Below are 27,489 nucleotides of genomic sequence, written 5' to 3'. Positions count from 1 at the left end.
ATCAACCTTTTCATTTTAATAAAGACCAAAAAAATGGTCATTTTTGAAATTATAAGCATTAGCAGGTTATTAGAAACTGAAATCAAACAGTTTTCAACTCAAAACTTTATTCTAGGTGATGTTACATTTTCACATAGGACCCCTTGTTCGAAAGGAGCTTCTGAACTCTCTCATCCATTGAATTTGTCAGGTTTTGGATGGTTTCTGCTTCAATTGTTTTGCATGAGGACAGAATACCCTCCCAGAGCTGTTGCTTAGAGTGAACTGCCTCCCGCCATCATAGACACTCCTTTTGATGATGCTCCAGAGGTTCTGAATGGGGTAGAGGTCAGGGGAGCATGGGGGTCACACCATAAGTTTGTCCCCTTTTATGCCCATATCAGCCAGAGATGCAGATGTTTTATGTGCAGCATGAGATGGTGCATTATCATGCAAAAAAAATGATCTTGCTGTGAAATACACGGTTCTTCTTCTTGAACCATGGCAGGAAGTGCTGTTTGAGAAAATCCACATACATTATGGAGTTCATCTTTAGCGCCTTCAGGGATCCTAAAGGGGCCAACAATCTCTCTCCCCATGATTCCAGCCCAAAACATTACTCCACCTCCTCCTTGTTGGCGCTGTAGCCGTGTTTGCGTGGGGTGTCCATCAACCAGCCATCCTCCACTCCATCCATCTGGACCATCGAGCGCTGCACGGCACTCATCCGTGAGCAAAACAGTTTTGAAATCAGTCTTCATGTAATGTTTGGCCCACTGGAGCCGTTTCTGCTTGTGTGAAGTGGATAGAGGAGGTCGACAGGATGGCGTATGCACAGCTGCAAACCTCTGAAGGACCCTGCATCTTGTTGTTCGGGGGACGTTGGAGGCACCAGCAGCTTCAAAAACTTGTCTGCTGCTATGACAAGGCTTTTTTGCCGCTGCTCTTTTAACCTGACGTAATTGCCTGTAGGAAAGAGTCCTCAATTTGCCCTTATCAGCACGCACACGTGTGTACTGTGAATCAGCTACATACTTCTTGATTGCCAAGACACTTCATCCTGATCATAGCACAATGTTGATTGTAGTCATGCCTTGACCTAAACACTCCACAATATGTTGCTTCTCAGCAGCCGACACATCCTTTTTCTTTCCCATTTTGGCAGAAAATGTAGGCTGCTTAATAATGTGAGACAGCCTTCTTAAGTAGTCTTGCCTTTCATTGGACACACCTGCCAAACTAATTAGCACAAGTGTCTGCAATTGCTTACAGTGATATAAAGAGCCCTGACACACATCACCATCAATGAGTTTAACTGACAAACAAACAAATTCTTCCCTTATCACTCCTAAACACTTTTTGCATAATAATTTGGAACGCAGTGTACATGTGCTTTTCCACAAAACACCAGTGGTTCACGTAGTGAATCTTCCAGTTCTAACTTGCCAACCGTGGTCTGTATGGAGTTGTTCAACAAAGGGCCCAAAATTAAGATAACATAGATGGGAGAGGTCTCTATGAATAGGAATTCCTAAGTATTTGATACCCTGTGAGGGCCAGGCAAAGGGAAAGTTGGACTGGATGGAATCCTATATGGATTTGGGGAGGGAGACATCGAGGGCCTCAGACTTCGCTGCATTGATTTTAAAATTTGACCATGTAACAAAGTGATCTATTTCAGCCATAACAGCATGGATGGATATATGTGATTGAGTGATATATACTAGGACATCATCAGCAAATAGAGAGCACTTGTACTCGGTGCCTCCCACCTCAATCCACCTAATATTGGGGTTATGGCGAATTGATGAGAGCAGGTGCTCTGTCACTAGGATGTATAAGAGAGGGGACAGAGGACATCCCTGCCTTATCCCATTGGTGATTGTGAAAGGTGATGAAAATGTTCTGATGCACCCCCTGGGCCTTGGGACACCCGGAGCCGGACCCTTTTTGGTGGATGCTGGTGGTTGTAGTCTTCGTGGCGGCGACCCGGTTCCGTGGCTCAGGGTGGTCAAACCAGTGGCGGAACTATTTATGTGGTTTTGATGTTTAAATGTCCGAGTACGCCACCCGTGGATTGTGGTCAGAGTGAACCGCCGCTGCAGGGCAGACCGCTGAGGCTGGTGTTGTGGGTGCAGCAGAGCGTAGCATAACTCCCCACGGGAGGAGTATAGCCTCAGGGCAGTGTATGCGGAGGATGGGGGTGATGGTGCAGGGCAGCAGCAGTAACGACACGGAGTCAGTGATGCAGTCCAGGGCCTTTACTCACAGTTCTTATTATCCAGACCACGTCTGCAGGTAACGGCTGCCCACGTCGTACTGTGCTCACCAGGTGAGGGGCTCAGACAACTCCCAGATAACTTTGGAGCGCTTCACTGGACCCCCTTTGTGTGTCCTTTGTTTGGCCTTTCTTACCAACCCTTCTGTCCGGCTGCCTCGGGCCTCCTCTTGGTAAACTTGGCGCCAGTTTCCCTGACCCTATGTGGTGCCTTCCTAGCGGGTGTAGCGAGGGGCTGCGCCACATAAAATGTCACAGCCTCCGGTTTCTAGCTGAGGGTCGTTTCCTGCCTCCACTAGTTTCGGGGACCGGTCTCCCCCTTTGGCCTGACCCCTCTACGCAGGTGGATTCGGGCGTGCGGTGGCGACTCGCCCGTCCGCACCCCTGGGATCCCTTCATTCCTCGTTCCTGGAGCCTTCTCCGCTCCTCTTCCTTCCTTCTCCCTCTTCCAGGCTTGGGCCTCTGTTACTAGGCCCGCCTCCGGAGCAGAGCTCATGCAGAGCCCCTGCTCCCTGCCACTTCTGCTCAGACTTCTCTGCACTGAACTAAGATGGTGCCCACCTTTTATACTCCCTTCTCAATGCACCCAGGAACTGCTTCCTCCCTGCTCCTGCACTACAGGGTTCCCCTTCCTCAGTGTTCCCTCCCCCCACTCCAGCCAGGGACAGGGACTGTCGTGCCCATCTCAGAGGCATATTGGTCGCCCTGCCCCACGGCAATGTGGTGTAATGCATGCAGGTGTCGGGTCCTGATCCACACTCCATCCTTACCTGAGAGTGAGATATCACACCTCTGGGTGAGGTGCAATACCTCTGTAGCAACCGAGCCCTCAGGGTGCTACAGTTCCATTTATCTTGAGCCTAGGTGACGTGTTGTGATACAGGGCCGTGATTTTGGCTATAAAAGGGTCCCCTAGACCCCTACCCCAAGCTTTTTAAGAGAATCATATATGGCGTGCCAGGAGACTCTATGTAATGCTTTCTCAGCATCCAACGAGAGTATCTAATTACAAATTTTTAACTGCATCTAGCCCAGGAAATACTTTGTGCCTAGTAGCAGTGTCTGCTAGTCAGCGGATTATCCCGGCTGTTAAGCAAGCTACACCACCTGTAGTTTAGACACTTAATTTTTTCAAAGGAAATGCTTCGGGACCACGGGATACTCAGTGAAGAGCATCAGGAGGCTCCCCAAGGCATAGGGGCTGGGACTGGCAGTAGGATGCCTTGCGGTGGACAGCCGAGCTTGATCCTTATAAAAGCTTTTTAACTGCAGCAGCTTTAGTGGACGCTACTGGAGCTGGAATTACGCGGCTGCTGATATGAGACTTGCCCTCCAATAGATCCTTGTAAATGGATTTAAAGTGTATTTATTCAAATTAGAGAGACAATTTAAATTAAAAAGCTTAGAGCTGCCTCCACCACAGGGGGGCTCGCTCGACCCACCAGTGGACAGGCACCAGTATTGGGAGAGGGGGGCTGGCCGTCAGGGTTCACCGCGGCTCTGGCACAAACCCGGCGACACGGAGGTGGCACGGGCAGGAGCGGACTGAACGTGTCGGCTTCTCACTTTTTGGATTTTAGAAGGGCATGACATGCCTATATCTGTGTCTCCCCCTCCTTTTACTCCTCCACCTCTTTTCTTTTCGCATGACTATATGTACTTGTCACTTTTCCATGTGTTAGTTGTGTCTTCTGAGCAGTTTGTCAGCTTTTGGACACCTTTGAAGGTGTTTTCTATGTGTTTCTATGTGTTTTTGTTTGCCTGCCATTGGTTTTAACGGTGTTCGAAGGTGTTCGACGAACAGTTCGACGAACAGTTTGGCGAACACACGGGTGTTCGACGAACCGAACCGAACTCGAACACTACGGGGGTGGCTCAACACTAATCATGTTATTGAAAACTGACTAGCTGAATCCTTCTAAGCTCAATGTAGAAACAGTAGGTCAATTTTCCCTGCATGAGTCATGAGTCAGGGCAAAAGGGGAATTGGATGTTTCGCCCCCAGAAGTTCGCCCCCAGCAATTCGCCCCCGGGTACATTTCGCCCCCGCACATTTCGTCCCCAGCATTTGGCCCCCAGGATGTTTTGCCCCCGCACATCTCACCCCCGCACATATCGCCCCCAGTTCGAAACGTCCGGGGTCGAATCTTCCTGGGGGCAAAATGATGGGGGCAAAATGTGCGGGGGCAAAATGTACCTGGGCGCGAACTGCTGGGGACAAATTGCTGGGGGCGAACTGCTGGGGGCGAAACTTCCTATAACCGGGCAAAAGTCCCTGGTAGGTGAAAGAGAGAGCAGCTGGGTAGGAGATGAAGAGACAAATGATAAATGCAGGGATAAAAGACTTCCTGTTTCTACATAGAACAGTGAAAAGAAGAATTAGCTGGGTAAAAGGAGCAATTGTAAGTACAAAGTGCTTTATAATATGATGACTGCAATATATTAAGAGGATAAAAACTTTGATGGGAGTGCTTCTTTGAAAAGTCCCTATCCTTCCCTAACTACATTATCTAACTGGTATTCTATTTCTTTTTCTACTTCCTTTCTAATGACGCTTTGTTTGAGTATTCCAGTGCATGCTGGGATACTCAACCGAAGCATCATCAGGGGGAGAGGCTGTCATCACTGCTGCAGCCCCTGCCCCCTCCCTGAAGCAAAGCGCCATCAGTGATGCTCGTTTCAGGGTAGGGCTGGACTGGCCATCTGGCAATTCTGGCAAATGGCAGATGGGCCGGTGCAGCCATGGGCCGCATTGTCTGCTATGTCCTCAGGACCCCAATACTGTTAACAGTTGAGACGGAACGCAGAGCCACCGGCTCTAAATTCTATCACTTACCCCGGCAGGCCACAGGCCTGTTCTTTGACTGCGGTCTGCCAGAGGCCGGCGCCAATCAGGTGACATCAGCAACACAATAACGTCACTGCATCACACTGCCAATGTCCACTTTGAGACTGAATCGAGACAAGACAAGGCTGCGGAGGACGAGGAGTCTGAATTTGGTGAGTATAAGGATTTATATTTTTATCTTTGGGGGGCTGTGTGGGACCATCATACTAGATAGGGGGCTGTAGGGTGGACCATCATACTATATAAGGAAGTGTTGTGGGAACCATTATACTATATATGGTGCTGTGGGGTGAAGCATCATACTATAAAAGGGGCTATTAGGTGGACCGTCGTTTATTTTTTTATGGTGTTTGCCGTATGAAATAAATGACGTGACAGTTTTATAGATCGGATCGTTCCGGCTGCGGAGATACCAATTTCGTGTACATTTTTGTTTATTTTTGTATTAAAGCAAACACTGCGTTTTTAGTGGCGAAACGATTTTTCGTGATTTGTGTGCGCTTTCTTTGTGTATTTGTTTACATATTTTATATATTTTTTTTACTTTTCCTCTAAGTCCCGCTATGGATCATGGGTAATTTTTACTCTGATAGTTGCTCTCATGCATTGCAGTACTTGTGTACTGAAGTGCTTGAAACCTGTCAGTGTCTCATTAACTGTGCCTGTAAGACCCGGTTATAGCTGGATCTCACAGGCAACCATACCCTGGGGTCATCAGATGATCGCAGGCAGTCGATCCTACCTTAGTTTTTTTTTAACCCCCTTTTAACCACTTAGATACCAATGTGGCAATTGACAGCAGTATTTAAGGGGTTAATCGGCCCCGATCGGTTCCAAAATTGGCTCAGTTATGTACAGTTGTCACCCACAGGGGGCGCTATTCACTTGTTCCTGGCTGCCATTTTAAAACGGCAATGAAGAATAAGGCCCCTTAGCGGCCAGTGTTTTAAAGTGTATTGGCGGTCATTAAGAGGTTAAACTAAGCTGTCTTTGTTGCCAATAGCAATCAGTTAAAAATCATCTTTCATTTTATCAGAGCAGTGTTAGCAATGTATAAGATTTATCATATTCTTTGCTGCCAGATGAGTGGTACTCTTTGAGGAAGAGAATAGTATTATGTGAGTGTCCATCATGCCATATTTGTTTCAACAGAGAATTGCAATAATGGAGGCCCATTGACACATAGGACTGTTTTGTTGGTTAATTTCTAGAACTGAAAGATGTGCTACTTTTATCTGTGAGGTTACCTAAGGGGAATAAGTCATAATATTCATTCCTAGACAGTGCCAAAACTGAAAGAACAATTTGAAATTCATGTCTGAATATGTGTGGTGTTGCAGAAAGCGTTCCTGAACATGATAAAATGGGCACAACTTTGAATAGCGCTGCCAGAAACTACTTTCAGCATCTCCATTATTACATCATTCTTCCAATATCCTGTTTAAATCACACAAAGATTTTGTCTTTCACAGCTCACCTTGTATTTTTCCATTGCTTCTTATAAAGTACGATGTGCAATATGCAGAATTTCTCTCTATTTTCTGAAATGGTGGAGTTATATATAACAGCCGTCCTTTTTCAATTGGTTCTCATCTTATTTCCAGCTTTTTTTTGTCACGGTTTCATCATTATGGCCTAGGGCCACTGTGAGTTACAGCTCAGCCCCCCCTATGGGATCTGGAGTGTGCTGGATTGTCAGCATTGTGATTGACAGTCCAGTCATCCAATCTGATGCTGGGGCATGCTGGGCTGTCAGCACTTTGATTGACAGCCCTGCTACTCAATCTGATCTAGCCTGCGGGTGTTTCCCCAGGTGCCTGCCATTCTTAGTGATTTGCTGGCTATATAGCTGGCTAGCTGTGGTCAGTCCAGTGTCAGTTGTAGCTTAGCTTTGCTTTGTGTGTGTACTTAGTTCTGTGTCTGTTTCTCTGATCTTGTTACAGGACCTAGGATTTGTTGTGACTATTTGTGTGGATTATCCCTCCTGCTCTTGACGCTTTCTGACTTCAGGTACCTGACCCCAGACTTGGCCTCTGACTACCCCTTTGTTTTACTCTCTTGTCTTGACGTATCCTCCTGGCATTTGACTCCGGGCTGTTACCTGACCATGCCTTTTTCTTGCCCTTCTGTACTACGTGCCCTCCTGGTATATGATCTTGTACGTACCTCCTAACTAACTTTGTCCGTGAGTAGAGAATCAGTGTCCCATTTTTGATGTCATTTTTTAGTTTGTCTATATCTTCTTGCTTACCTAAGATATTACTGTATGTGATTGTTCCATGAAGTGACAACAATTTCTTGCATTTATTTTAATAACCTTCAGAATCATTGCCTTGGATCCGGCCAGCTTAGCCATAATACTTCTAGTTAGTTTATATATAATGTGTCCATGGGATGTAAAATTTCTTTATTATTTTTTCCCTTGAAAAGATATCACTTTTCCAGTAATGGGGTCAAATATGTTACAGATCTTTATAAGTCCCTTTTTTTTCGTATCTGTCTAACATATAGAGACAATTTTATACTAAATCTCCTTCCATGTTGTTAGATGTGTCTCTCACTTTTGTGAGCAGTTTCATTTGGGTTGGTTTTTTTTTTATAATCATGTATGCAGCATGTTGAATAATAACTTAGTGGAAAATTGACTACTTTTTGCATTTTCGTTAAGTGGTTCACTTTGGGAATTAAATAAAATGTTGAAAATGTTCTCTTCTTCTCTTTCCAAAATACAAATGTAGTTTTTATGGAAATAAATGGTTTAATATTTTTTTTCTGTGAACACATTTTTTTTTTTTATCAATTAACTTTTTTAAGCATTCTTTTTTTTTACTCCATCTAGGATTTTACAATGAGATCTGCTGATTAATTATATAATACTTTGGCATATTCAGTAGTAATTTGACATACGCTTTATTCGGCCATTCCTTTGTTTTGGCATCCCTAGTAGAGCCATCTACCTCTTTCTAACCACCTAGATGCCACGGTTGCTAATGACTGTAGCATATAAGGGTTTATCAGCGGTGATCACACAGACAGAGCTTGTAAATCTGTGGGTCAACGTGACATACAGTAGTAATGCATAAAAACAACGGCCCTTTTTATTTTATGTACGTTTTATGGTGTAAAAAATTATTTGAACAGGATCTTGTACATATATACACTTTTTTCTATACACTTGTTAAACATTTATATTGCAGCAATATCCTTTCAAGACAAATGATGGGAAGGTTTCTATAGTAACTAAACATACAACAGATTGGTGTCACAATGAGGAAAGGTGACTACATTCTTTTCTTATATTTTATGTCAACAAAGACACATGAATCACTTCACTAAAAGTCGTAAATGACAAATACGTCCTATACAGATACACCATATTTGACCTAAACCATCAAACCTTTATTTCAGTCTGAGTAATGTTTTAACTAACTGTTCTTCTAACACATGTACAAAAATCCTTTATGCCTTTTTTAAAGCAACCATCCAACCTCCGGCTTAATAAAGCTCATTTCTACAAAGTATCGTGATTACCTGACCTCAAAATACAGACCTCCTGGTAAACATGTGGTAGACTCTGCCAATCTGAGGAGGCAGAGCAGCCTGTGGGAGGGACACCAGCAGCCTGAACCAATGATGAGACAGGAGGCGTGTCTCAGACTACCACTCCTCCTGTAAGTACTGTAGGTAATCTGGAGTTACAATAGAGTCCTAGTAGAGGTGAGCTGAAAAACAGCCAAAAAGCCAGCACTGAGGTAAAATGGGAGAAGAACATGTCCTATGGGTATTGACTTGCATATTATTTTGAAACGTATGAGTGAAAAGTCAACTTAAATGTACAATTTAATTTGTAGTCAATGCCACTCTTACTAAATTTTAGCGGATCACACATAGGTTTCTGATACGGAAGATCTGCCTGATGATGACTACCAGAAAATTATTATTGTTGGCTTTGGAGTTTTTTAAACAATTAACAGAGAATTCTAAAAATAATAATGCCCTTATGTTTTCCTACCAAGTAAGCCATAGGACTAAGATCACATTCACATGTTCAGTATTTGGTCAGTATTTTACCTCAGTATTGGTAAGCCAAAACTAAGACTGGGCAAAAAATACAGAAGTGTTGACATGTTTCTATTATACTTTTCCTCTGATTGTTTCACTCCTGGTTTTGGCTTACAAGTAGTGATAGGCGAGCACTAAAATGCTCGGTGCTCGATGCTCGGGTCGAGCACATTGGAAAACTCGGGTGCTCAACCCGAGCAACGAGTCCAATGTAAGTCTATGGGAAACTGGAGCATTTTTCAGGCGCCTCCCCAAGGCGTTCTGCAGAGGGCCTAAAAATTGCCCAAATCGAGGGGAACAGTGCTCAAATGACATGGGGACAGCATGGGGAAGACCCCTGGAAGCATTTCTGACTCCCAGGTCACTGCTGTCAACAACGATGTCAGAGTATTACGCCACTTTTACGGACTCGCAATAAAACATACAAAAACTAAATCAAAATGGATTTTCCTGGGAAATATGTTAAGGAACATCCTTTCCAGGGTAATGACTTGTATATAAAGCAAAATAAATAACAAAAAAAAAAATACTCCTTCACACCTTGGGCTATGTTCACACTTAGCGTTTTTGATGCGTTTTTGCACTTTTGCATTGCTTTCAACCGTGACAAATGCATTCACCAGGAAATTTCATTTTAACATTTTACAACCTTATCTGGCCAAGTGGTGTGTGAGACATGATCAGACACATTGTGTTTCATTTATGAAGGAGGGACTCTGAAAGTCACAAAGCCTATTTTTATAGGACCATCAGGCGGCCTTTACTATTCTTAAATGGCCAGCAGTCGGCCTTCACTATTCTTAGAGAGCTATCAGCCAGCTATGTTTTATTGTTCCCATTACTAAAGAGTGGGTCTCCTATACTGTTATTGCATATGAAGTGAGTGGCAGGGCTGCCCAAAATTTGGACGCATCCCAATGCCACTTTGAAGAGACTTAGAGGAGGGCCTCCTGAAAACAATTTTGCTATTATTAGGAAGTAGGTATCCCATTGTGTTGGCCTATGCAGTGAATGCAAGGGTTGCCAAAAATTTGGAGTCACTCCAATGCCCCTTGGAAGAGACGTAGAGGAGGGCCTCCTGAAAAAAAATGTTCCCATTATTAGGAAGTGGGTCTCCCATTGTGTTTGCCTATGCAGTGAATGCAAATGCTGCCAAAAATTGGGAGGCACTCCAATGCCCCTTGGAAGAGACTTAGAGGGTCTCATAAAAAAAATGTTCCCATTAGAAAGGAGCTGGTCTCCTATACTTGTAATGCCCATGCACTAAGTGTATGAGCTGACAAACATTTACCACTAGGGGGTATACATGAACATACTGTATAAAAATTTATTTTTACGGGCATCATAAAGACCCCTTAAAAAATTATGTGCGTGTTGCATCACGGACCAGGGTCTCCCTGGTGATATGGTGGTGAAGGATGAGGATGAGGAGAAGGAGGAGGACAAGAGCAAATAGCCAAAATCAGGAAGCGTATACCCATGTGTGGATGTGAAGAGGAGCATGGGAATACACCTCCCAAAAAAAAGACTCTGGATTTGAGTTTATGTTACGCTGCTATCATTCAGTGGTGTTGAGAAGTCTAGCCCAATCCAGCCCTTGTTCATTTTTATGAGTCAGCCTGTGAGCATTTTCAGTTGACAGGCGGATGCGCTTATCAGTTATAATTCCACCAGCGGCACTAAAAACCCGCTCTGAATAAAACGCTGGCGCAGGGCAGGCCAGGACGTCCAAGGCGTAGAGAGCCAGTTCATTCCACATATCCAGCTTGGATACCCAATAATTATAAGGCACAGAGGAATCATGGAGGACATTGGTACGGTCGTCAAGGTACTCCCTCGGCATCTTCCCAAACTTTGCACTCCTTGTGAGAGTACCCCGCACCTTCTGGTACTGCCCCATTTTCGTAGACCTGTCCGCCTCAAGAATAAGAGATATAAAGTTCTCCTTGTAGCGTGGGTCTAGAAGTGTCACCAACCAGTAATGACTGTCACCCAAAATTTTGAGAACACGAGGGTCATGGGAAAGGCAGCGTAACAAACTCAGCCATGCGTGCCACACTGCTAACAGGCAAGACTTCCGTGTCCTCTCCAAGAGGATGACTGACCATGCTCTCCTTCTCCTCCTCCTCTCTGTCCTCTGGCCATCCACTCTGAACAGACGGTATGACAGTTGTGCAGATAGTACTGTCTATAGTACATGAAACTAGCTCCTGTTCTTCCTCCTCCTCCTCCTCTTTCTCATTGTCACCCAATCTACATTGGGATGAGATGAGGCTGGGCTGTGTGTAATCACCCTGTATGGTTCCTTGCTCCATCTCATCGTGCTCCACCTGCAATGCATCCTCTTTGATTGTGAGCTGAGAGCATTTCAGAAGACAGAGAAGCGGGATGGTGATGCTAATTATGGTGTCATCGCCGCTCACCATCTTGGTGGACTCCTCAAAATTTTGGAGGATGGTACAGATGTCTGACATTCATGTCCACTCCTGAGGTCTTATATGTGGAGTCTGAACTGAATACCGACGGCCTTGTTGATGCTGGTACTCAACAACTGCCCTCTTCTGCTCACAAATCCATCCCAACATCTGCAGTGTAGAGTTCCAACGCATGGGGACATCACACACCAGTCTGTGAGCCGGAAGCTGCAAACGCTGCTAAAACACGGCAAGGGCGGCAGAAGCTGTAGCTGACTTTCCAAAATGGGCACACAGGCGGTGTACTTTAACAAGCAGATCTGGCAGCTCCGGGTAGGATTTTAGAAACCGCTGAACCACGAGGTTAAGCACATGGGCCAGTACCATGTGTGAGCTCGCCTCGCCTCAGAGCCGCCACCAGGTTCCGGCCATTGTCACACACGACCATGCCTGGCTTTAGGTTCAGCGGTGTGAGCCACAGATTTGCCTGCTTTTTCAGAGCTGTCCACAACTCTTCAGCATTGTGCGGTTTGTCACCTAAGCATATTACCTTCAGCACAGCCTGTTGCCGCTTGACCGAGGCAGTGCTGAAGTGCTTCCAGCTTGTGACTGATGTGGTCATTTCAGAGATGGAGGCTGAAGAGGAGGAGGAGGAAGAGGAGGAGGAGGTGCAGGAGCTGTAGACTGTGGGGGCAACCCTGACTTGATCTAGGGCCCACAATCCTTGGCGTCGGGAGGACGTGTTCCGTCCCAAGGTCCAATTGTGTCCCGGCTTCCACTATGTTAACCCAGTGTGCCGTCAGCGAGATGTACCGTCCCTGCCCACAAGCACTTGTCCATGTGTCCGTGGTTAGGTGGACTTTCCCGGTAACTGTGTTGTTGAGGGCATGGCTAATGTTTCGGGATATGTGCTTGTGTAATGCGGGGACAGCACACCAGGAGAAATAGTGGTGGCTGGGACCGAGTATCGAGGGATGGCTGCCGCCATCAGGTTGCGGAATGCTTCCGTCTCCATGAGCCTAAAAGGCAACATTTCGAGCACAAGCAGTCGTGAAATGTGGGAATTTAGTAGTGTGGCCTGTGGGGCATTGGCTGCATATTTGCGCTTGCGTTCCAAGGACTGGGGTATGGACAACTGAACGCTACGCTGGGACAAGGACGTGGACATGCTTCCTGATGCTGCTACTTGAGAGTGTGCAGGGCAGGAGGCATCTTCGCATGCACCATGGACAGGGGATTGGCTTGCATGCACAACAGTGGAAGAAGCAGTGTTGCCACCCGCAGAAACTGTTCCTGGATTCTGGGGTAAGGTCCACAAAGTCAGGTGCTTTGCTGCCATGTGCCTGATCATGCTGGTGGTGGTCAGGCTGGTAGTTTTGCCACCCCTGCTGATGCTGGCATGGCAGGCGGTGCAAAAGGCCTTTTTGGGGTTATTGGCAGGCTTTAAAAAACAACCAGACAAGGGAAGACCTAACAGTTGTACTGGCAACTTCCTTCGTGTTGGTGTTACAGGGAATGGTTGCCTGCCTTCTGTCTGCGGCCACCACACTCCTTCTTCCTGCCTGTTGGGGTGCTCTGCCTCCCTCTCCCTGTGTGCTGCTGACCTCGCTCTGCATATCGTCCTGCCAAGTTGGGTCAGTTACTATATCATCCACCACCTCGTCTTCCACTTCTGCACCCTGGTCCTCCTCCTGACTTTCTGGCAATTGTGTCTCATCATCGTCCACCTCTTGGGACACTTTCCCACCGTCGCCTTCGTGTGACTGTGGCTGCTCAAATATTTGGGCATCGCTACATGCGATCTCCTCTTGCCCCGCTTCAAGTGGACCGGGCGAGAGGCCCGAATCTATAAATGGAAAAATGAAGAGCTCTTCGGAGTGTCCAAGTGTGGGATCACTTGTCTCCGGGCATTCGGCATGGTGGGATGAAGGAGGCTAGGGTGAGGAATATGCGGTCCAGACTCATGGCTACTGAGACTTGACTGTGTGGAAGACAGAGTGGTGGTGGGGGTGGCGGTTAAGTGACTGGAAGCATTATCTGCTATCCAACCAATAACCTTTTCACACTGCTCTGGGTTCAATAGTGGTGTGCTGCGGTCCCCTAGGAATTAGGTCAGGAAGGCTGGGCGAGAAGATGTGGGTGTTTGTTATGGCACAATTTCAGCTTGCACACGGCCTCAAACTCGGCCTCTGCATGCACCATCACCATCACGTCCAGTTACCCGTCCCTTGCCAAGCGCCTTGCCCATTTTAAATGGAGGACAATGGCTGAATTTGGAGCGAAGTTATATGTAATCCGTGTGACGGAGAAAACACAGTTTTAAATACCTGGCCTGTAGGTAACTATTTTGAACAACAAACTGGTGTGAATTGCTTCACTGACACACTGAAACAAATTTTTAATGGAGGCCAGAAATGACAGTATTTTCTGAAAACGTATATGTGATCCGTGTGACGGAGAAAACACGGTTTTAAATAGCTTCACTGCTTCACTGAGAAACTGAAACAAATTTTTAATGGATGCCAGAAATGGCAGTATTTTCATCGCAATTATATGTGATCCGTGTGATGGACAAACCACAGTTTTAAATAGCTGGATTTTTATTACTGTAATATGGAAAGGACCTGGCTGTATTCTGCTGTGCTAACAAGCAAATGGCGCAGAACAACGGTGTTCTCTGTCTTGCTTTTAAGCAAATAATGAGGATTAAGGTCCAAAAAAAAATTATTCCTGGCACCTGAGACCTAGACCTATTTCTTGAAATATCTAACAGCAGAAGCAGACAAAACTGGAATGGAGCCTCTTGTGCCATGTGCACTGCAGTCTGCTATATACCCTGCCTGCCTGCCTATATACACTGCCTGCCTGATATCTCTGCAGATGGATTAGTCCTCAGAAGGACTGTTTTTTGAGATGGATATGTGTCTCTAATATAGTTTGGTACACTTACACTAACTGGAAACAAGCAAATCTCTCCCTGACGCAGCAGCACCTCTCCCTACACTGTCTGATTCCGGAGTGACTGTGACGAGCATGGCGGCGCCAGGTCTGATATAGACCTTATGACGCTGTGCGGCCAGCCAATCACTGTAATGCCACAACCAACATGGTTACGCCATTACAGTGAGTGGCAGGCAATGCCTGCATGTTCATTGGCTCTGATTCATGCAGGGAGGAGACCCGGGCTCCCGCCAAGCAACCCCGGGAAATACTCGGCGAGCACCGAGCATCTCGTGCAGTGAGATGCTCGGGCGAGCACCGAGCAGTAGCGAGCAAGCTCGCTCATCACTACTTACAAGTACTGATGTAAAATACAGACTAAATACTGGATATGTGAACGTGGCTTAAGAGTTGGTCATTAACGATTACTATACAAGTTTTAAGCAAGAGATTAACATTGTCCAGTAAAGACCCTTTAAATAAAGATGGTCATTATCAGAAATGGTGCAAATCAGAAGCAGAATATCAAAGAAGATAACTTTTTAAAAACTGCCCATAGTGAGAAAGGGAAAGAAGGCTTACTGCTCTAGGATGGTGAAAACATTGGCTCTATAAGATGTGTGAGCAACAGAAAACTAGACTAAAGTAATGTCAAACATCACAACAGGAAGATCCCACTCATAAATCATGAAAGAAAAAGTAACACATTAAAGGTATCAAGAAAAAGAGAAAAAGACCCAAAGTATACAGATTATAAATATTTTTTTGCACTTCATCTACATCTGCCTAAATAATTATTTTGACTTTTTTTGTCTCAACTGATACACAGAATTTTACCAACTGATTCTATGACTGCACAAAAGGAAAAGGGAGTTTTTGCAGCCCTCTTATTCTTCATGAATACCCCTTTAATACTAATATAAACTGATTTTCACAAGAATGAGCATCATTATCAGTGGTCCCAAGAAAGATCTTCAGCACGCCTTCAGCATCCATGCTCTTTAGGGTAGTATTCCAATACTGCAGGTAACGTCAAACAGAACATAGGAATGGAAGGCAATAGATCCATAAAAAACATAAAAGCAGCAAACCAGTAAAAGGCCCCTTTCATGCTATTATAATAGTGCGTAATAGGACATACGATGACATTTATACAGAACACATCAAGATAAAATACTCCCATTTAATTAGTCCATGGCTATTTCTTCATCTGTAAGTTTTGCTCACCATCCTACACAGTGCTGCATATATTTCACAAGTCTTCTGGGGTGATTCCAGTACAGTATGCAGTCATTTTTAGCTACTAAATGTAGTCTACTGATGGACAGCCAGTGTATAAGCCACAGGGTCTTGGTTACCTAAGAGACATTGATGCAAGTGGGCAGTGAAGTCTAGATTTGTTGGTCCGATTTCACAGATCGGACTAAGACCTTTTGATATTTGTGCATTCAAGATAGCTGCACATATGGCTGAAGATCATACATGACACTGCCTATCCTAGCAATAATAAGGAGGTCCTATGGACATGAAATGTTGTTTCTACTCATTGTGTAAAGCCACTTAAAGCATCATTTAGTGTGCTAGCTCTTTCATGTATGAATTTGGAGGGGGAGTATTCAGCACAGCCCTAATCTGCACCCACATATCAGGCTAGGAGATAAAAGGAGACAAAAAATGCTCTTAGTGTAGATCAGCTAAATGATCATTAGTGGTATGAGCTGACACTCACCTAATAGAGTTGCGCAAAGCAGGCACAACACTAAGCATCGTTTGGTGGTTCCTCCATCAGCTGCAGCTACGTCTGCTGGTTCCTGAGCACTTGAGCACTGGAATTGAAGATTATGGAAAGTGAACAAAAATCATGGACTTTGTAAGTACTGCCAAGGATTGGAGATCCAAAGGAGGTACTTTAGTGGAACGATGTATTTTGGAATTGAACAGACTCCTTCATTAGGTATCAGGATACATATATTTAATTTATTATGTCATCATTGACCCCTATAAAGATCATGGATGACATCCTGTCATTATATAACTGATAAAGGAACTGTGTGACTCCGAAATGCGTAGTTCCAATAAAGTCTTTCAATATACCTCTGTCACGCAAGGTGTGTGAACTTAGTGCAACACAAAAGGAACAGGGAAAGGGAGCCCAGACACTAGGGAAAGGGAGAGTGGAGACCTACTAGGCTGATCTACTATCACCCTGTCTCCACTAACGTCCCTATATTGGCTCTTCACCAATCGCCGCACGCGAACCTCACCCTGTCTTTCCCTGGCGTTTGGCCCTGGCTAGGGAAAAGAGGGGGATGAGCGCTAGTCGATCCCCACTGACAACTAAAGACAACAAGGGGGAACAAACAAGGGAAGATAACTTAGCTTTTAGTCGACTTCAGAGAGATGAACATCTGTCCTCATAGCTCCAGAAAGGATAAAGTAATGCACTTGCTCCGAGCCTTCACAAAGGGTAAAGTGAGTATTGCTGGCACCTCCCTCTAGCAGACAGCAGGTATTTATACACCCAGGCCAGGGTGTTAATTAGCCAGAGGAAGGTAGCCACTGGGTCCTAGAGAGACAGCCTCTAAGAAGGTGTCTGTAATGCCAAACGTACAGATCTCCTGCAGCCAACTGCAGGGCGACTGTCTGTCACTTCGGACACACTCATGACAGTACCCCCTTCTCTAAGAGTGGCCTCCAGACACTCAGGACCGGGTTTCTCTGGATAAGAGGTGTGGAATGAACAAACCAACTTGGGAGCGTTCACCTCTGATGCTGAAATCCACATCCTCTCCTCTGGACCATAACCCTTCCAGTGCACCAAGTATTGTAGAGAACGACGTTGGAGACGAGAATCTACAAATCTCGAAATCTGGAACTCCAGATTACCATCAACCATTACTGGGGGCAGTGGTAGAGGTGAAAGCTCAAGAGGTTTCAAATACTTCTTGAGTAAGGAAATGTGGAACATATTGTGGACCTTAAGGGCCTGAGGAGGTTCAAGACAAAACGCTGCTTAGTTAATGAAGGCGTTTATTTTATAGGGACCAATAAACCTAGGTCCCAGCTTCCAAGAAGGAACTTTCAATCTTATGTTCCAGGTAGACAACCACACAAAGTCATTCACATTCAGGTCCGGACCTGGCAAGCATTTTCTGTCAGCAATACGTTTATACCTGTCTCCCATGATCTTTAAATTACAAAGAACACCCTGCTATACCGAGGAGAGTGATGAAGCATACCGTTCCTCCTCAGGAACTCCTTAAGCTCCTCCCCCACTAAAGGTACCAAACTGTGGGTGATAACCGTATGCACCGAAGAACCGTGACCTGCCATTGAATTCTTGATGATGTTTATTAATGGCAAACTCTGCCAGCGGTAAGTAGGATGCCCAATCTTCCTGATTTTCGAAGACAAAAACACCTGAGGTAGGTCTCCAAATTCTGATTGACACGCTTGGTCTGTCCATTCGACTGAAGGTGGAAGGCAGAGGAAACACAGTTTGGACCCGTAGAAGCATTTGTAAGACGCGAAACGGCTGTCATCCACTCGTCTCCCCGCATGTCTCCCCTGCACCTCAGATAGACCGCTGCATCTGATTGTCCAGAACACTATGAAATAAAGGACTTTTTAGCCAAAGGAATTGGTGAGTGCTGCTATTCATTTTTCTACTTGCTGCATAGATGCCATACTTTAGCTTTTGCACCACCATTATTGTCCGTCACCACTGCTGTTGTTCAACAATATAAATATCACACAGTGGTGCCTGAAGATTTTTTCCATTCTCGTGTTGGAGAGGAAAAGGACAGCTGCACCCCCAGCAGAGAACAGAATGCTTTCCAGAACTTAGAAACAAACTGGGTCCCTCGATCTGATACCACATCGGAGGGAACCCCGTGAAGCTTCACAATCTCATTTTATGAACACCTGAGCAAGTGTCTATGGCCTACAAGGGATAGGTAGCAGAAGAAGAGTACCAGACCGATGGGTATGCGAAACCTTAGAACGCGGACAAAATACTACAAGCAGATACGTGTTCAATCACATCCCGATGTAACCCCGGCTACCAAAAATGACGAGAGAGGAGGTCCGCGGTTGCCTTACCACCTGGATTCCTAGCAAGCACAGAGTTATGATATTCCTTAATTACTTTGCAGCACAGATTAGATGGTACAAATAACTTTCCTGAAGGGCAGGAGGCAAGGGCGTCCACCTGAGCCTCCAACACCTCACCCTCCAGTACAGGATACAGTGCCGAAATGACTACCCCTTTTTGTAATATGGGGCAGGGTTCTCATGGTCACCACCACCAGTGAAGCTCCAGGACAAAGCATCAGCCTTGACATTTTTGACCCCTGGACGAAAAGTGACAACAAAATTGAACCTAGTAAAAAACAGGGACCATCTGAGTTGCCTAGGGTTGAGACATTTAGCTTACTGGAGATATGACAGGTTCTTATGGCCAGTAATAACAGTAATAGGATGGACAGCCCCCTCCAACCAGTCTCGCCATTCTTCCAACGCCAATTTGATCACCAAAAGTTCTCTATTACCCACGTCATAATTTCTCTCAGCTGAAGACAATTCGCCTGGTAAAAGGTGCATGGACACCTTTTACCAGGGGACAGACCCTGAGACAACACAGCCCCAACCCCGACATCTGATGTATCAACCTCCATAATAGAGGGCTGGGAAACATCGGGTTGACCGAATATAGATACAGTGGCAAAATGATTCTTTAAGGAATAAAAAGCCTGGAGGGATGCATCCGACCTTTTGGAAAAATCAGACCCCTTCTTAGTCATGTCAGTAAGGGGTTTCACAATTACAGAGTCATTTTGGATGAATTTCCGGTAAAAAATTAGTAAAGCCCAGAAAATGTTGTAAAGCCTTCAGGTTCTCGGGACAGTCCCAATCAAGGACTGCATGGATCTTCTCCGGATCCATCTGAAAACCCGAAGATGACAACAAGTGCCCCAAAACCTGTACCTCCTGAACAGCGAAAACACATTTTTCCAGTTTGGCATAAAGTTTGTTATCCCTTAATATCTGGAGCACCTGCTTAACATGCCCCCAATGTGTCTTAAAATCAGGTGAGTAAACCAAAATATCGTCCAGACAGAACACCACAAACCTCCCCACCAAATAATGGAAAATATCATTTATGAAATGCTGGAATACCGCAGGTGCATTGGTCAAACCGAAAGGCATAACCAGACTCTCGAAATGCCCTTCAGGGGTATTGAATGCTGTTTTTCATTCCTCCCCATCTCTGATTCTAAACAGATTGTAGGCTCCTCTTAAATCCAACTTGGAGAATACTTTAGCTCCTACAACATGGCTGAACAAATCATGAATCAGAGGAAGAGGGTATGGATCACAGATGGTAATTTGATTTAATTCCTGGAAATCTAAACAAGGACGTAGACCGCCATCTTTTTTCTTCACAAAGAAGAACCCTGCCGCCACGGGCAAAGATGAGGGTCTGATATATCCCTTCTCCAGAATTTCCACAATGAAATCCTTCATGGCTTGTCTCTAAGGGCCAAAAAGATTATACAGTCTGGACTTCAGTAGTTTAGATCCAGGGCGTCGGGTTAATAGGACAGTCATATGCACGATGAGGAGTCAAATCCTGACACCCCATCTCAGAAAAAAGTCCTCAAAACCAGACAGAAAAGCAGGTAATATTTCCATAGGGACAGTAGCAAGGGAAATATCTAAACAGTTCTCATGGCAGTAATCTCCCCATTCAATAATCTCCCCGGTTTGCCACTCCACCAACAAATTATGTTTAACAAGCCAAGGAATACCTAAAACAATAGGTGTGGGAAGATTGTCAAGGACATAGCAAGGGATTATTTCACAATGAACTGACCCCACCCTCAGTTTTACACTATATACAATCTGAGTAAATGCTTTCTGTGCAAGTAGAGTCGATGGCGAAGATGGAAATAGGTTTAGCTAAAGTACAGCAAGCAAGACCATGAGTTTTCACAAACTCAGCATCAACCATGCTGACTCCGGCTCCACTGTCAACAAACACAGAAATTTTCTCAGTTTTGCTCCCTAGCACCACCTCTGCTGTCAGGAAAAAAATGGGAACTGCAGGTTGGCAACAAATGCACCCCTTGTTTATCCAACTCCAGACTACCAAGATTTAATCGAGTCTCCTTTTCTTTAGGAATTGAAAGACAGGTCCCAACAAAATATCACATTTTCCCACAAAAAAAACATACGCCTTTTTTCTTGTGAATCTCCAGGGAAATGTATGATGCAGAGACACCCCCTAACTGCATAGGTTCCTCCATCTCCCCCAGTACTGGTTCACCCCCAGACCGCTCCCCCGGCAGAGGTACACAACCCTGACAAGAAGGCCCTGGGGAAGGTGGTCTCACCCGTCTATCCCAAAGGCGTCTATCAAGACGTATGGCCAATGACATGGCAGCCTCCAAGGACTGAGGGGTTTCATATACTGCCAAGGCATCTTTCAACCTTTCAGTAAGACCCTCACAAAATTGACTTCTAAGGGCTGAGTCATTCCATTTGGAATCCGTTGCCCATCTATGGAATTCAGAACTGTACGTCTCCATTGACCGATTCCCCTGCTGAAGGTGACGTAGCTTAGACTCAGCCAAGACAACACGGTCAGTGTCATCATAGATGAGGGCCAGAGCCCCGAAAAACCCTCCACAGACTGAAGAGAAACCGAGTCCTGTGGTAAAGAAAATGCCCACGACTGAGGATCTCCCTGTAACTAGAATCCACATGCTACCCAAGATAATTCCTTAAGGTATATGTATATGTAGAAAATAGCATCTTTTTGTCCTCCAATTGTATTTATTAAATAGTATTTTGGGAAACTTGGAAGAACTTGGTGTTCCCATGGCAACCAATCATGTTCTTTTATTTTACAACCTGTAATCTGATTTGTTGCTATGGACACCTCTAATGTTTGTATTTGCACAATTTATATATATATATATATAAATGTATTATTATTTTTTACAGATTATTATTATTATTTTGAACAAATAAAAAAAAGTTTGCGCCATCTACCTTTCTACCATGACTTATCTTCATGACAAGCTTCCAGCATGCTGGTCATCCGGAATATCTTGATCAGGAGTCAACCCTATAGACGGAGCCACTATATATGATTTGTTTGTAAGTTTTTACATTCAAGAAGCACTTAAAAAGTAGGAGCCCATCATTTCTTCTAAATCTGTGTACATGAAAACTATTACTGTAATAATGACCATATTAGTAATGAAGAAATGCCTAGCCCCCGTGTAAATATGTAATATAAAATATATTAATGTGAAAATAAATATTTTGACAACAGTCTTACTGATGTTTTAACACATGGAAAGAAACAGTCTGTGGTTTTGACGATTCCTTCTCAACGTGATGATAGACATTTTCCTCCTGTATTGCTGGACTATTACAGAATTCATTAGCATGTAATTGACAGATGAGTGTATTGTTAGTATGCATTCATCTATTGCAGGTTTTTGTCATTTCACGTCCTCAAGTATACCCAAGAGTCCATCTTTTGAGGATTTGCTTAATATGGCATATGTGATTTAATTAGTGCTACTACATCAGTTATTGCCAGGGGTGTTTCCTTTGTATGAGATCTGCAAGACACATCACTGTTCCTTGGGAATTGGATGCAAGAAACCATGTTGTAGTTTTCAAAAATTACACTACAATGTATGCACCATCGCAGTACTTTTCCACCATCACTTCTGATAGAAATAGCAAGTTTTTTACATATATAGCAATGCTGGAATTCATGTATTCATTAATCGCAGTGTATTGACACACAGTGTATGTATATAACTATAGTTTGATAGAAATAATATAAATTATGGTTGTATGGGTAATAACATTATTATATTAGAATTTAATCTACATAGACATTCGCCATTTTCAGTAGTTTAAAGGAGTGGTCCGGTCCTAAACTACAAGTCTGCAGTCACTCTATGTGACTGCAGACTTGTGAATACTCACATCGCGCACACTGCATCCTGTGAGGATTCTCCAGTGCTAGAGTTAGGGGCAATGGATATGTGACTGCAAGTATGTGATATGCACACTCCCGACCACTTTCCAACAAGACTGTTTCCGGCCTCGCTCAATACAAGTGTATTGAGCAAGGCTGTGCCAATCTAGTCGGAATATGGTCAGGAGTATGCATATCGTATACTTGCGGTCACATAACCACTGCCCCTAACTCTAGCACTGGAGAATCCTCACAGCATGCAGTGTGCGCGATGTGAGGATTCACAAGTCTGCAGTCACATAGAGTTACTGCAGACATGTAGTTTAGGACCAGACAACTCCTTTATTCCATATGTCCCTAAGTAACAATCTAAAAACTTTTCAGTTCTATAAAAAAAAATTTCTTTGTACCATATACCCTATCCAAACATCAAGACAGAGCAATAAGTATGTTTCTATATTGCATATATGTTGTAGATGTCACAATAATCCACATTTTTTGCCTTGTTGTAAAGTTTAGGCTTTTCTTTTCAAATCTCCCTTTTTGCTTGTGCTTTTCACCCAGTACCAGGTTTCCATCATAGCTACTAGTAGCAAAGTGTCTCCTAAGGGAAAAGTCTAGGAACATTTTCCAGAATGTTTGCTGCTGTTTTCTGCAAAGATACTTTTTATTGGCATGCATTTTTTTTCATTGTGCCATTGAGGTATGGTTGTTTGCTACTTTGTAACATAACCATTTATAGACCTGGCAATTTTTCATTTCATTTTTTTCTCCCCTGCTTTTAAGAGCCATAACTTTTTTATTTTTGCATTGACATAGCTCCATGATGGGTAGTGTTTTTGTTGTTGCTGCTTTGATTGACACCATTCATTTTATCATACAAATTATGGAACTTACAAGTAGGGCTAAAATGGTGAAAAAAAGCAATTCAGCTACAGTATTGTGAGCTGTGAAAATGGCCCAGCTATGAGATTCTCCAGGTTATTATGATTACATCGATGTCAAACTTATAAGCTAATTTTTTATTTTTAATGGTTAAAAAAACATGTTTTGAGACCCTTAACTTTTTTAGTTGTCTAACAATGGAGTTGTGTGAGGGTTTGTTTTTCCACACTACGCTGTGGTTTGTTTTTGCTGATACCATTTTGTGGAACATACAATATTTTGATTGCTTTTTATTCCATTTTTTGGGGGTTAAATGTGGTGATCAAAAAAAAAAGGCAAGTCTGTCATGCCAACCCTGTTTTCTTTTCAGTGTTAAACATATGGCTTAAATAATTGTATAGTTTGATATCGGACTTTTACGGACATGAGGATATCAAATATAATGATTTTTTATTTTATTTTTTTTATTGTTAAATGGGATAAAGGGGGCATCTTAAACTTACATTTTTTTTGGAACTTTTCTAAAATTTTGAAATGTTTACTTTATTTTTTGCTACTTGAGAAACTTGAACTTGCAATAGTTCTCATTCTATATACTGCAATACTACTGACATTATCCCATAAAGCCCAGAGGCTATGTTTCATGGGTTGGCTAGGATGGCATCCATGGTGGCCTTCTGCAAGGCTTGACTGCTATGGTAACCCATGGGCTACATGCGATCTTGTTGCTGGAGTTTGAGGAGGTTGATGGGAGCTGGTGATTGACAGCATTTAAATGGTTAAACAGCAACGATTGAAATTAGCTCCTAGTGCTGCTTTTAGAGGCAGATTCTGGCTATGAAACACTGGTGTCATCTACCCGGTATGGAGCGGGTTCAGCTCTTGAGCCTACTCTTTACACTCTGCATGCAACCTGTGATGAAAATGTAGGTCACAGGTGATCAAGGGGTTAAGTAGGTTGAACCCCTATTTCTCTTTCCCAGTCCAATAGATGGAGGTACAAACTTTGAGTGCCCTACCATTACCTTTTAACTAACTAAAAAAAACGTCAAGGGTTATCAAAAGTGCTAACAAGAAAATCCCCTTAAAATACAGTATATATTTTTATTGGATATGCATTAAAATAAATAACCAACCTTAAACACATAAAACAGAAACAACACTATAAAATAATCCCCCAAGAGGAATATCAATTTTTTTGAGGCATTGTCTAGGAATTTGTATCTTTGGTGTCAGTTTCTACATTTATGCTAATGAAGTAGGCATGTATCATTGATCAATTACTTTTGTGCCTGTTGATGATTGTTGGCTTTGCTATATGTGCATTATCTGGCTGCATTTTCACCCTGGGACTGAATGATCTTGCTCTGTTCTGGGTTCTTTTTTTTGCACTTTCTGACTCATTATGGCTGAACTTGTAGTCAGGGTCTTTTAGGGCAGTCTGGGGCAAGCCATCGTTGAGTAGGGTAGCCATTGTCAACCACCATTTAGGGTTCCAACCTCCGCGGTTACATAGCGACAGTATAGGACATTTTTGAGGATAATATAGTGCCCCCTGGTGTTTGGCTGGTATCAAAGCAGGGTTTTCTTTATCTATAGACGCCCTCTTCTCTATCCCTTTTGGGGGATAATTGTATAGTGTTGTTTCTGTCTTATGTGTTTAAGGTTGGTTATTTCTTTTAATGCATGACCTACCATTATTAATCACATGGGATTCCAAGTTCCATTTCTGGGGAAAAAAATAGCCACCAGATTTAGTATCTGGTTGGGATTCTTGACTTTGGGTTCCTTGTTCTGTATAATGGCGGAAGGATGAAAGGTTCAGCCTTTACCTACCATATTTTATGCCTTTTTTATTTGATATAACATTAAAGTAAAATGAAAGGTGTTGTAAAACCACTGGATTATTATTTTTTTTAATTTAGTATGATTATGACATATCCATAGAAACCTAGCTGTCATAGACTTCAATAGAAAGGGCTGTGTGCAATTACTCCATCTACTTCATAGAAGTGTACTGAGAGTTCAGTGGTTGTCACTGGTTAATGAATCTCACCTGAACTATGTTTTTTTCTGGTAGTTGAGGTGGATCCATCACCGATCAGGTATATATAGCGTATCCAGCTGATGAGCCTTAAATGATTAGCATAGGAATCCCTCTTTAAGGCTAAGTATTTAAGTCAATATGACATATTATTTTAGAACCGATGTGTGGAATATTTTAAAGGGATATTAAAGTAATTTATTTACTTTGACTTTATTTTAAAGTAAAAAAAATGTTACATGAAAAACATGTTATTGGAAATACAGGTAGCAAACAATTTCAAATATGTGGAATGCATAAGATGTACATTGTTACTAAATATTTCAAGTTTACAAAAGTTGACTATAAGTTTGTACAGTATTAGTTTCTTTGAAGTCTTTGCTAGGCATTGTAGTTCTGTGGCTGTGATGACTCTGAAACAGATCTCTGATCTAATCACTAAACTGACAGCAGATTTCATCAGTTTACAGATCATGCTGGGATCCTGGAAAAAGGCTTATGAAAGGTTCTGATGAACTAAATTGTCAGTTTAAGTCGCATATGATGATTTATTTCTTGACATGTTTATGGCACAATGGTAAACTTAGAGATCATTGAACTTTTGGAGCTGTGCAGTTTGTGCATTGTGATAACTCTGGTGCAGAAGGTTTAGCAGTCCTATGTAAAAACTCATATAACACATCTTGGGATAAGCATTATTTAAACCAAGTGATAAAAATTTAGTTCTGCCACACATGGTATACATTTACTGCTGAAAAAATGGATCATTTGTTGAACGCAGAAAAGCAATAACTCAGTAAAGCTATAAATACAGTTCCGGGAAATCACAACTATTATACAGCCAAAAAGAATTCTCTCAATGAAATTAAAGACCTTGATGAAGCAAGAAGAATGCAATGTCCAGGAATAAATAATTGTTACTGAGACATTCATCCACACACATGCATAAGTCTATTACCTAGGGATGAGCAGCACCTGCAGACAGCGCCCTCCTGCGTGGTCACTATTGATCCCAGGAACCTGCTGAGGGATCCACAGGGTGAAATCTTTTACATCTTGGAGGGCTAGCTCTGACTTGTAGGATAAAATGATCTGCCACCGCTTGATTATTTGCTGACAATTACAAAGCTAATATATCCATCTTCTTACCAGTAATCCATAAATGAGAAGAGAAACGTATTAGGACTTGATATGTTTTCCAGCCAAGAGAACAGATGATAATGGTAAATGTGACAGCAGCTATAAGATACAGCAGCAGCGCAGGGTTCAGTGAGCAGAAGCTGGAGCACAACTGAAGCAAGACCATAGGCAGCTGAGTGATACATTAGGAAAAAATTATGCTGAAATTGGCCACTAGGGGGCTGAGAAGCTGTTACAGTCAGGAATAGAATCAGAGTGAGAAGGGCAAGGTGTCAGCAGGATTCCTGGCAGAGGAGAGGAGGTATTTATCCTGTGCTAGTCTTTGCCCTTGCTTGTCCCTAGGACAGGCAGGACAGGAAAGTGTGAGACACAGCAAGTGTTGATCAGTGTAAAGATGCCCAACAAAGCATTGATTAATTTGCAGCTAGGTGAATGCAATGCTTTGCTGTAATCTGCAATCTTATCACATCCAGACACAGTTTTTTATAGTGTACAATAGCTCAGCTCAATAAGGCCCCCCATATACATTAGACTAATGTCTGCCGACCCCGACGATTTGGTAGGATTTGACCAAGAATCTACTTTGTATGAAGACTCCAAGCTACTCTGTAGGAAGACCCCAAACAATTAATTGTCAGGGGAGTAAAAGAGAATCTGTCACCAGGTTTTTGTTATCCTTCTGAGAGCAGTCTGATGTAGGGCCAGAGACCCTGATTTCAGCGATGTATCACTTACGAGGCTGCTTGCTGCAGTTTTGATAAAATCACAGTTTTATCTGCTACATATTTACCATATCTCTAAATGCTGAGCTCTGTATAACCCCATCCACATCAGTGATTGACAGCTTTATGTTTACACTGTGCATAGGCAGAAAGCTGCCAATCAGTAATGGGG

General features: G+C 43.4%; 1 protein-coding gene across 2 annotated transcripts in view; it reads right to left on the bottom strand.

Moving 5' to 3' along the window:
• HTR1E (5-hydroxytryptamine receptor 1E) overlaps positions 1-26,775 on the bottom strand; it is a 311,004-nt gene extending 284,229 nt beyond the window's left edge. The window contains exon 1 of one of the 2 annotated variants that reach the window (XM_073673157.1): positions 26,414-26,775. The gene's annotated coding sequence lies outside the window, so the exon portion shown is untranslated. The remainder of the gene's footprint in view (positions 1-26,413) is intronic. The other variant, XM_073673158.1, reaches the window with a different exon arrangement.
• Positions 26,776-27,489: the final 714 nt, after the last annotated feature.

Source organism: Phyllobates terribilis, unplaced genomic scaffold (genome assembly GCF_046119375.1).
Source record: "Phyllobates terribilis strain yellow unplaced genomic scaffold, ASM4611937v1 Scaffold_3__8_contigs__length_932513732, whole genome shotgun sequence".
NCBI classification, from domain to species: domain Eukaryota; kingdom Metazoa; phylum Chordata; class Amphibia; order Anura; family Dendrobatidae; genus Phyllobates; species Phyllobates terribilis.
This window is presented reverse-complemented; position numbering and strand designations above follow the sequence as displayed.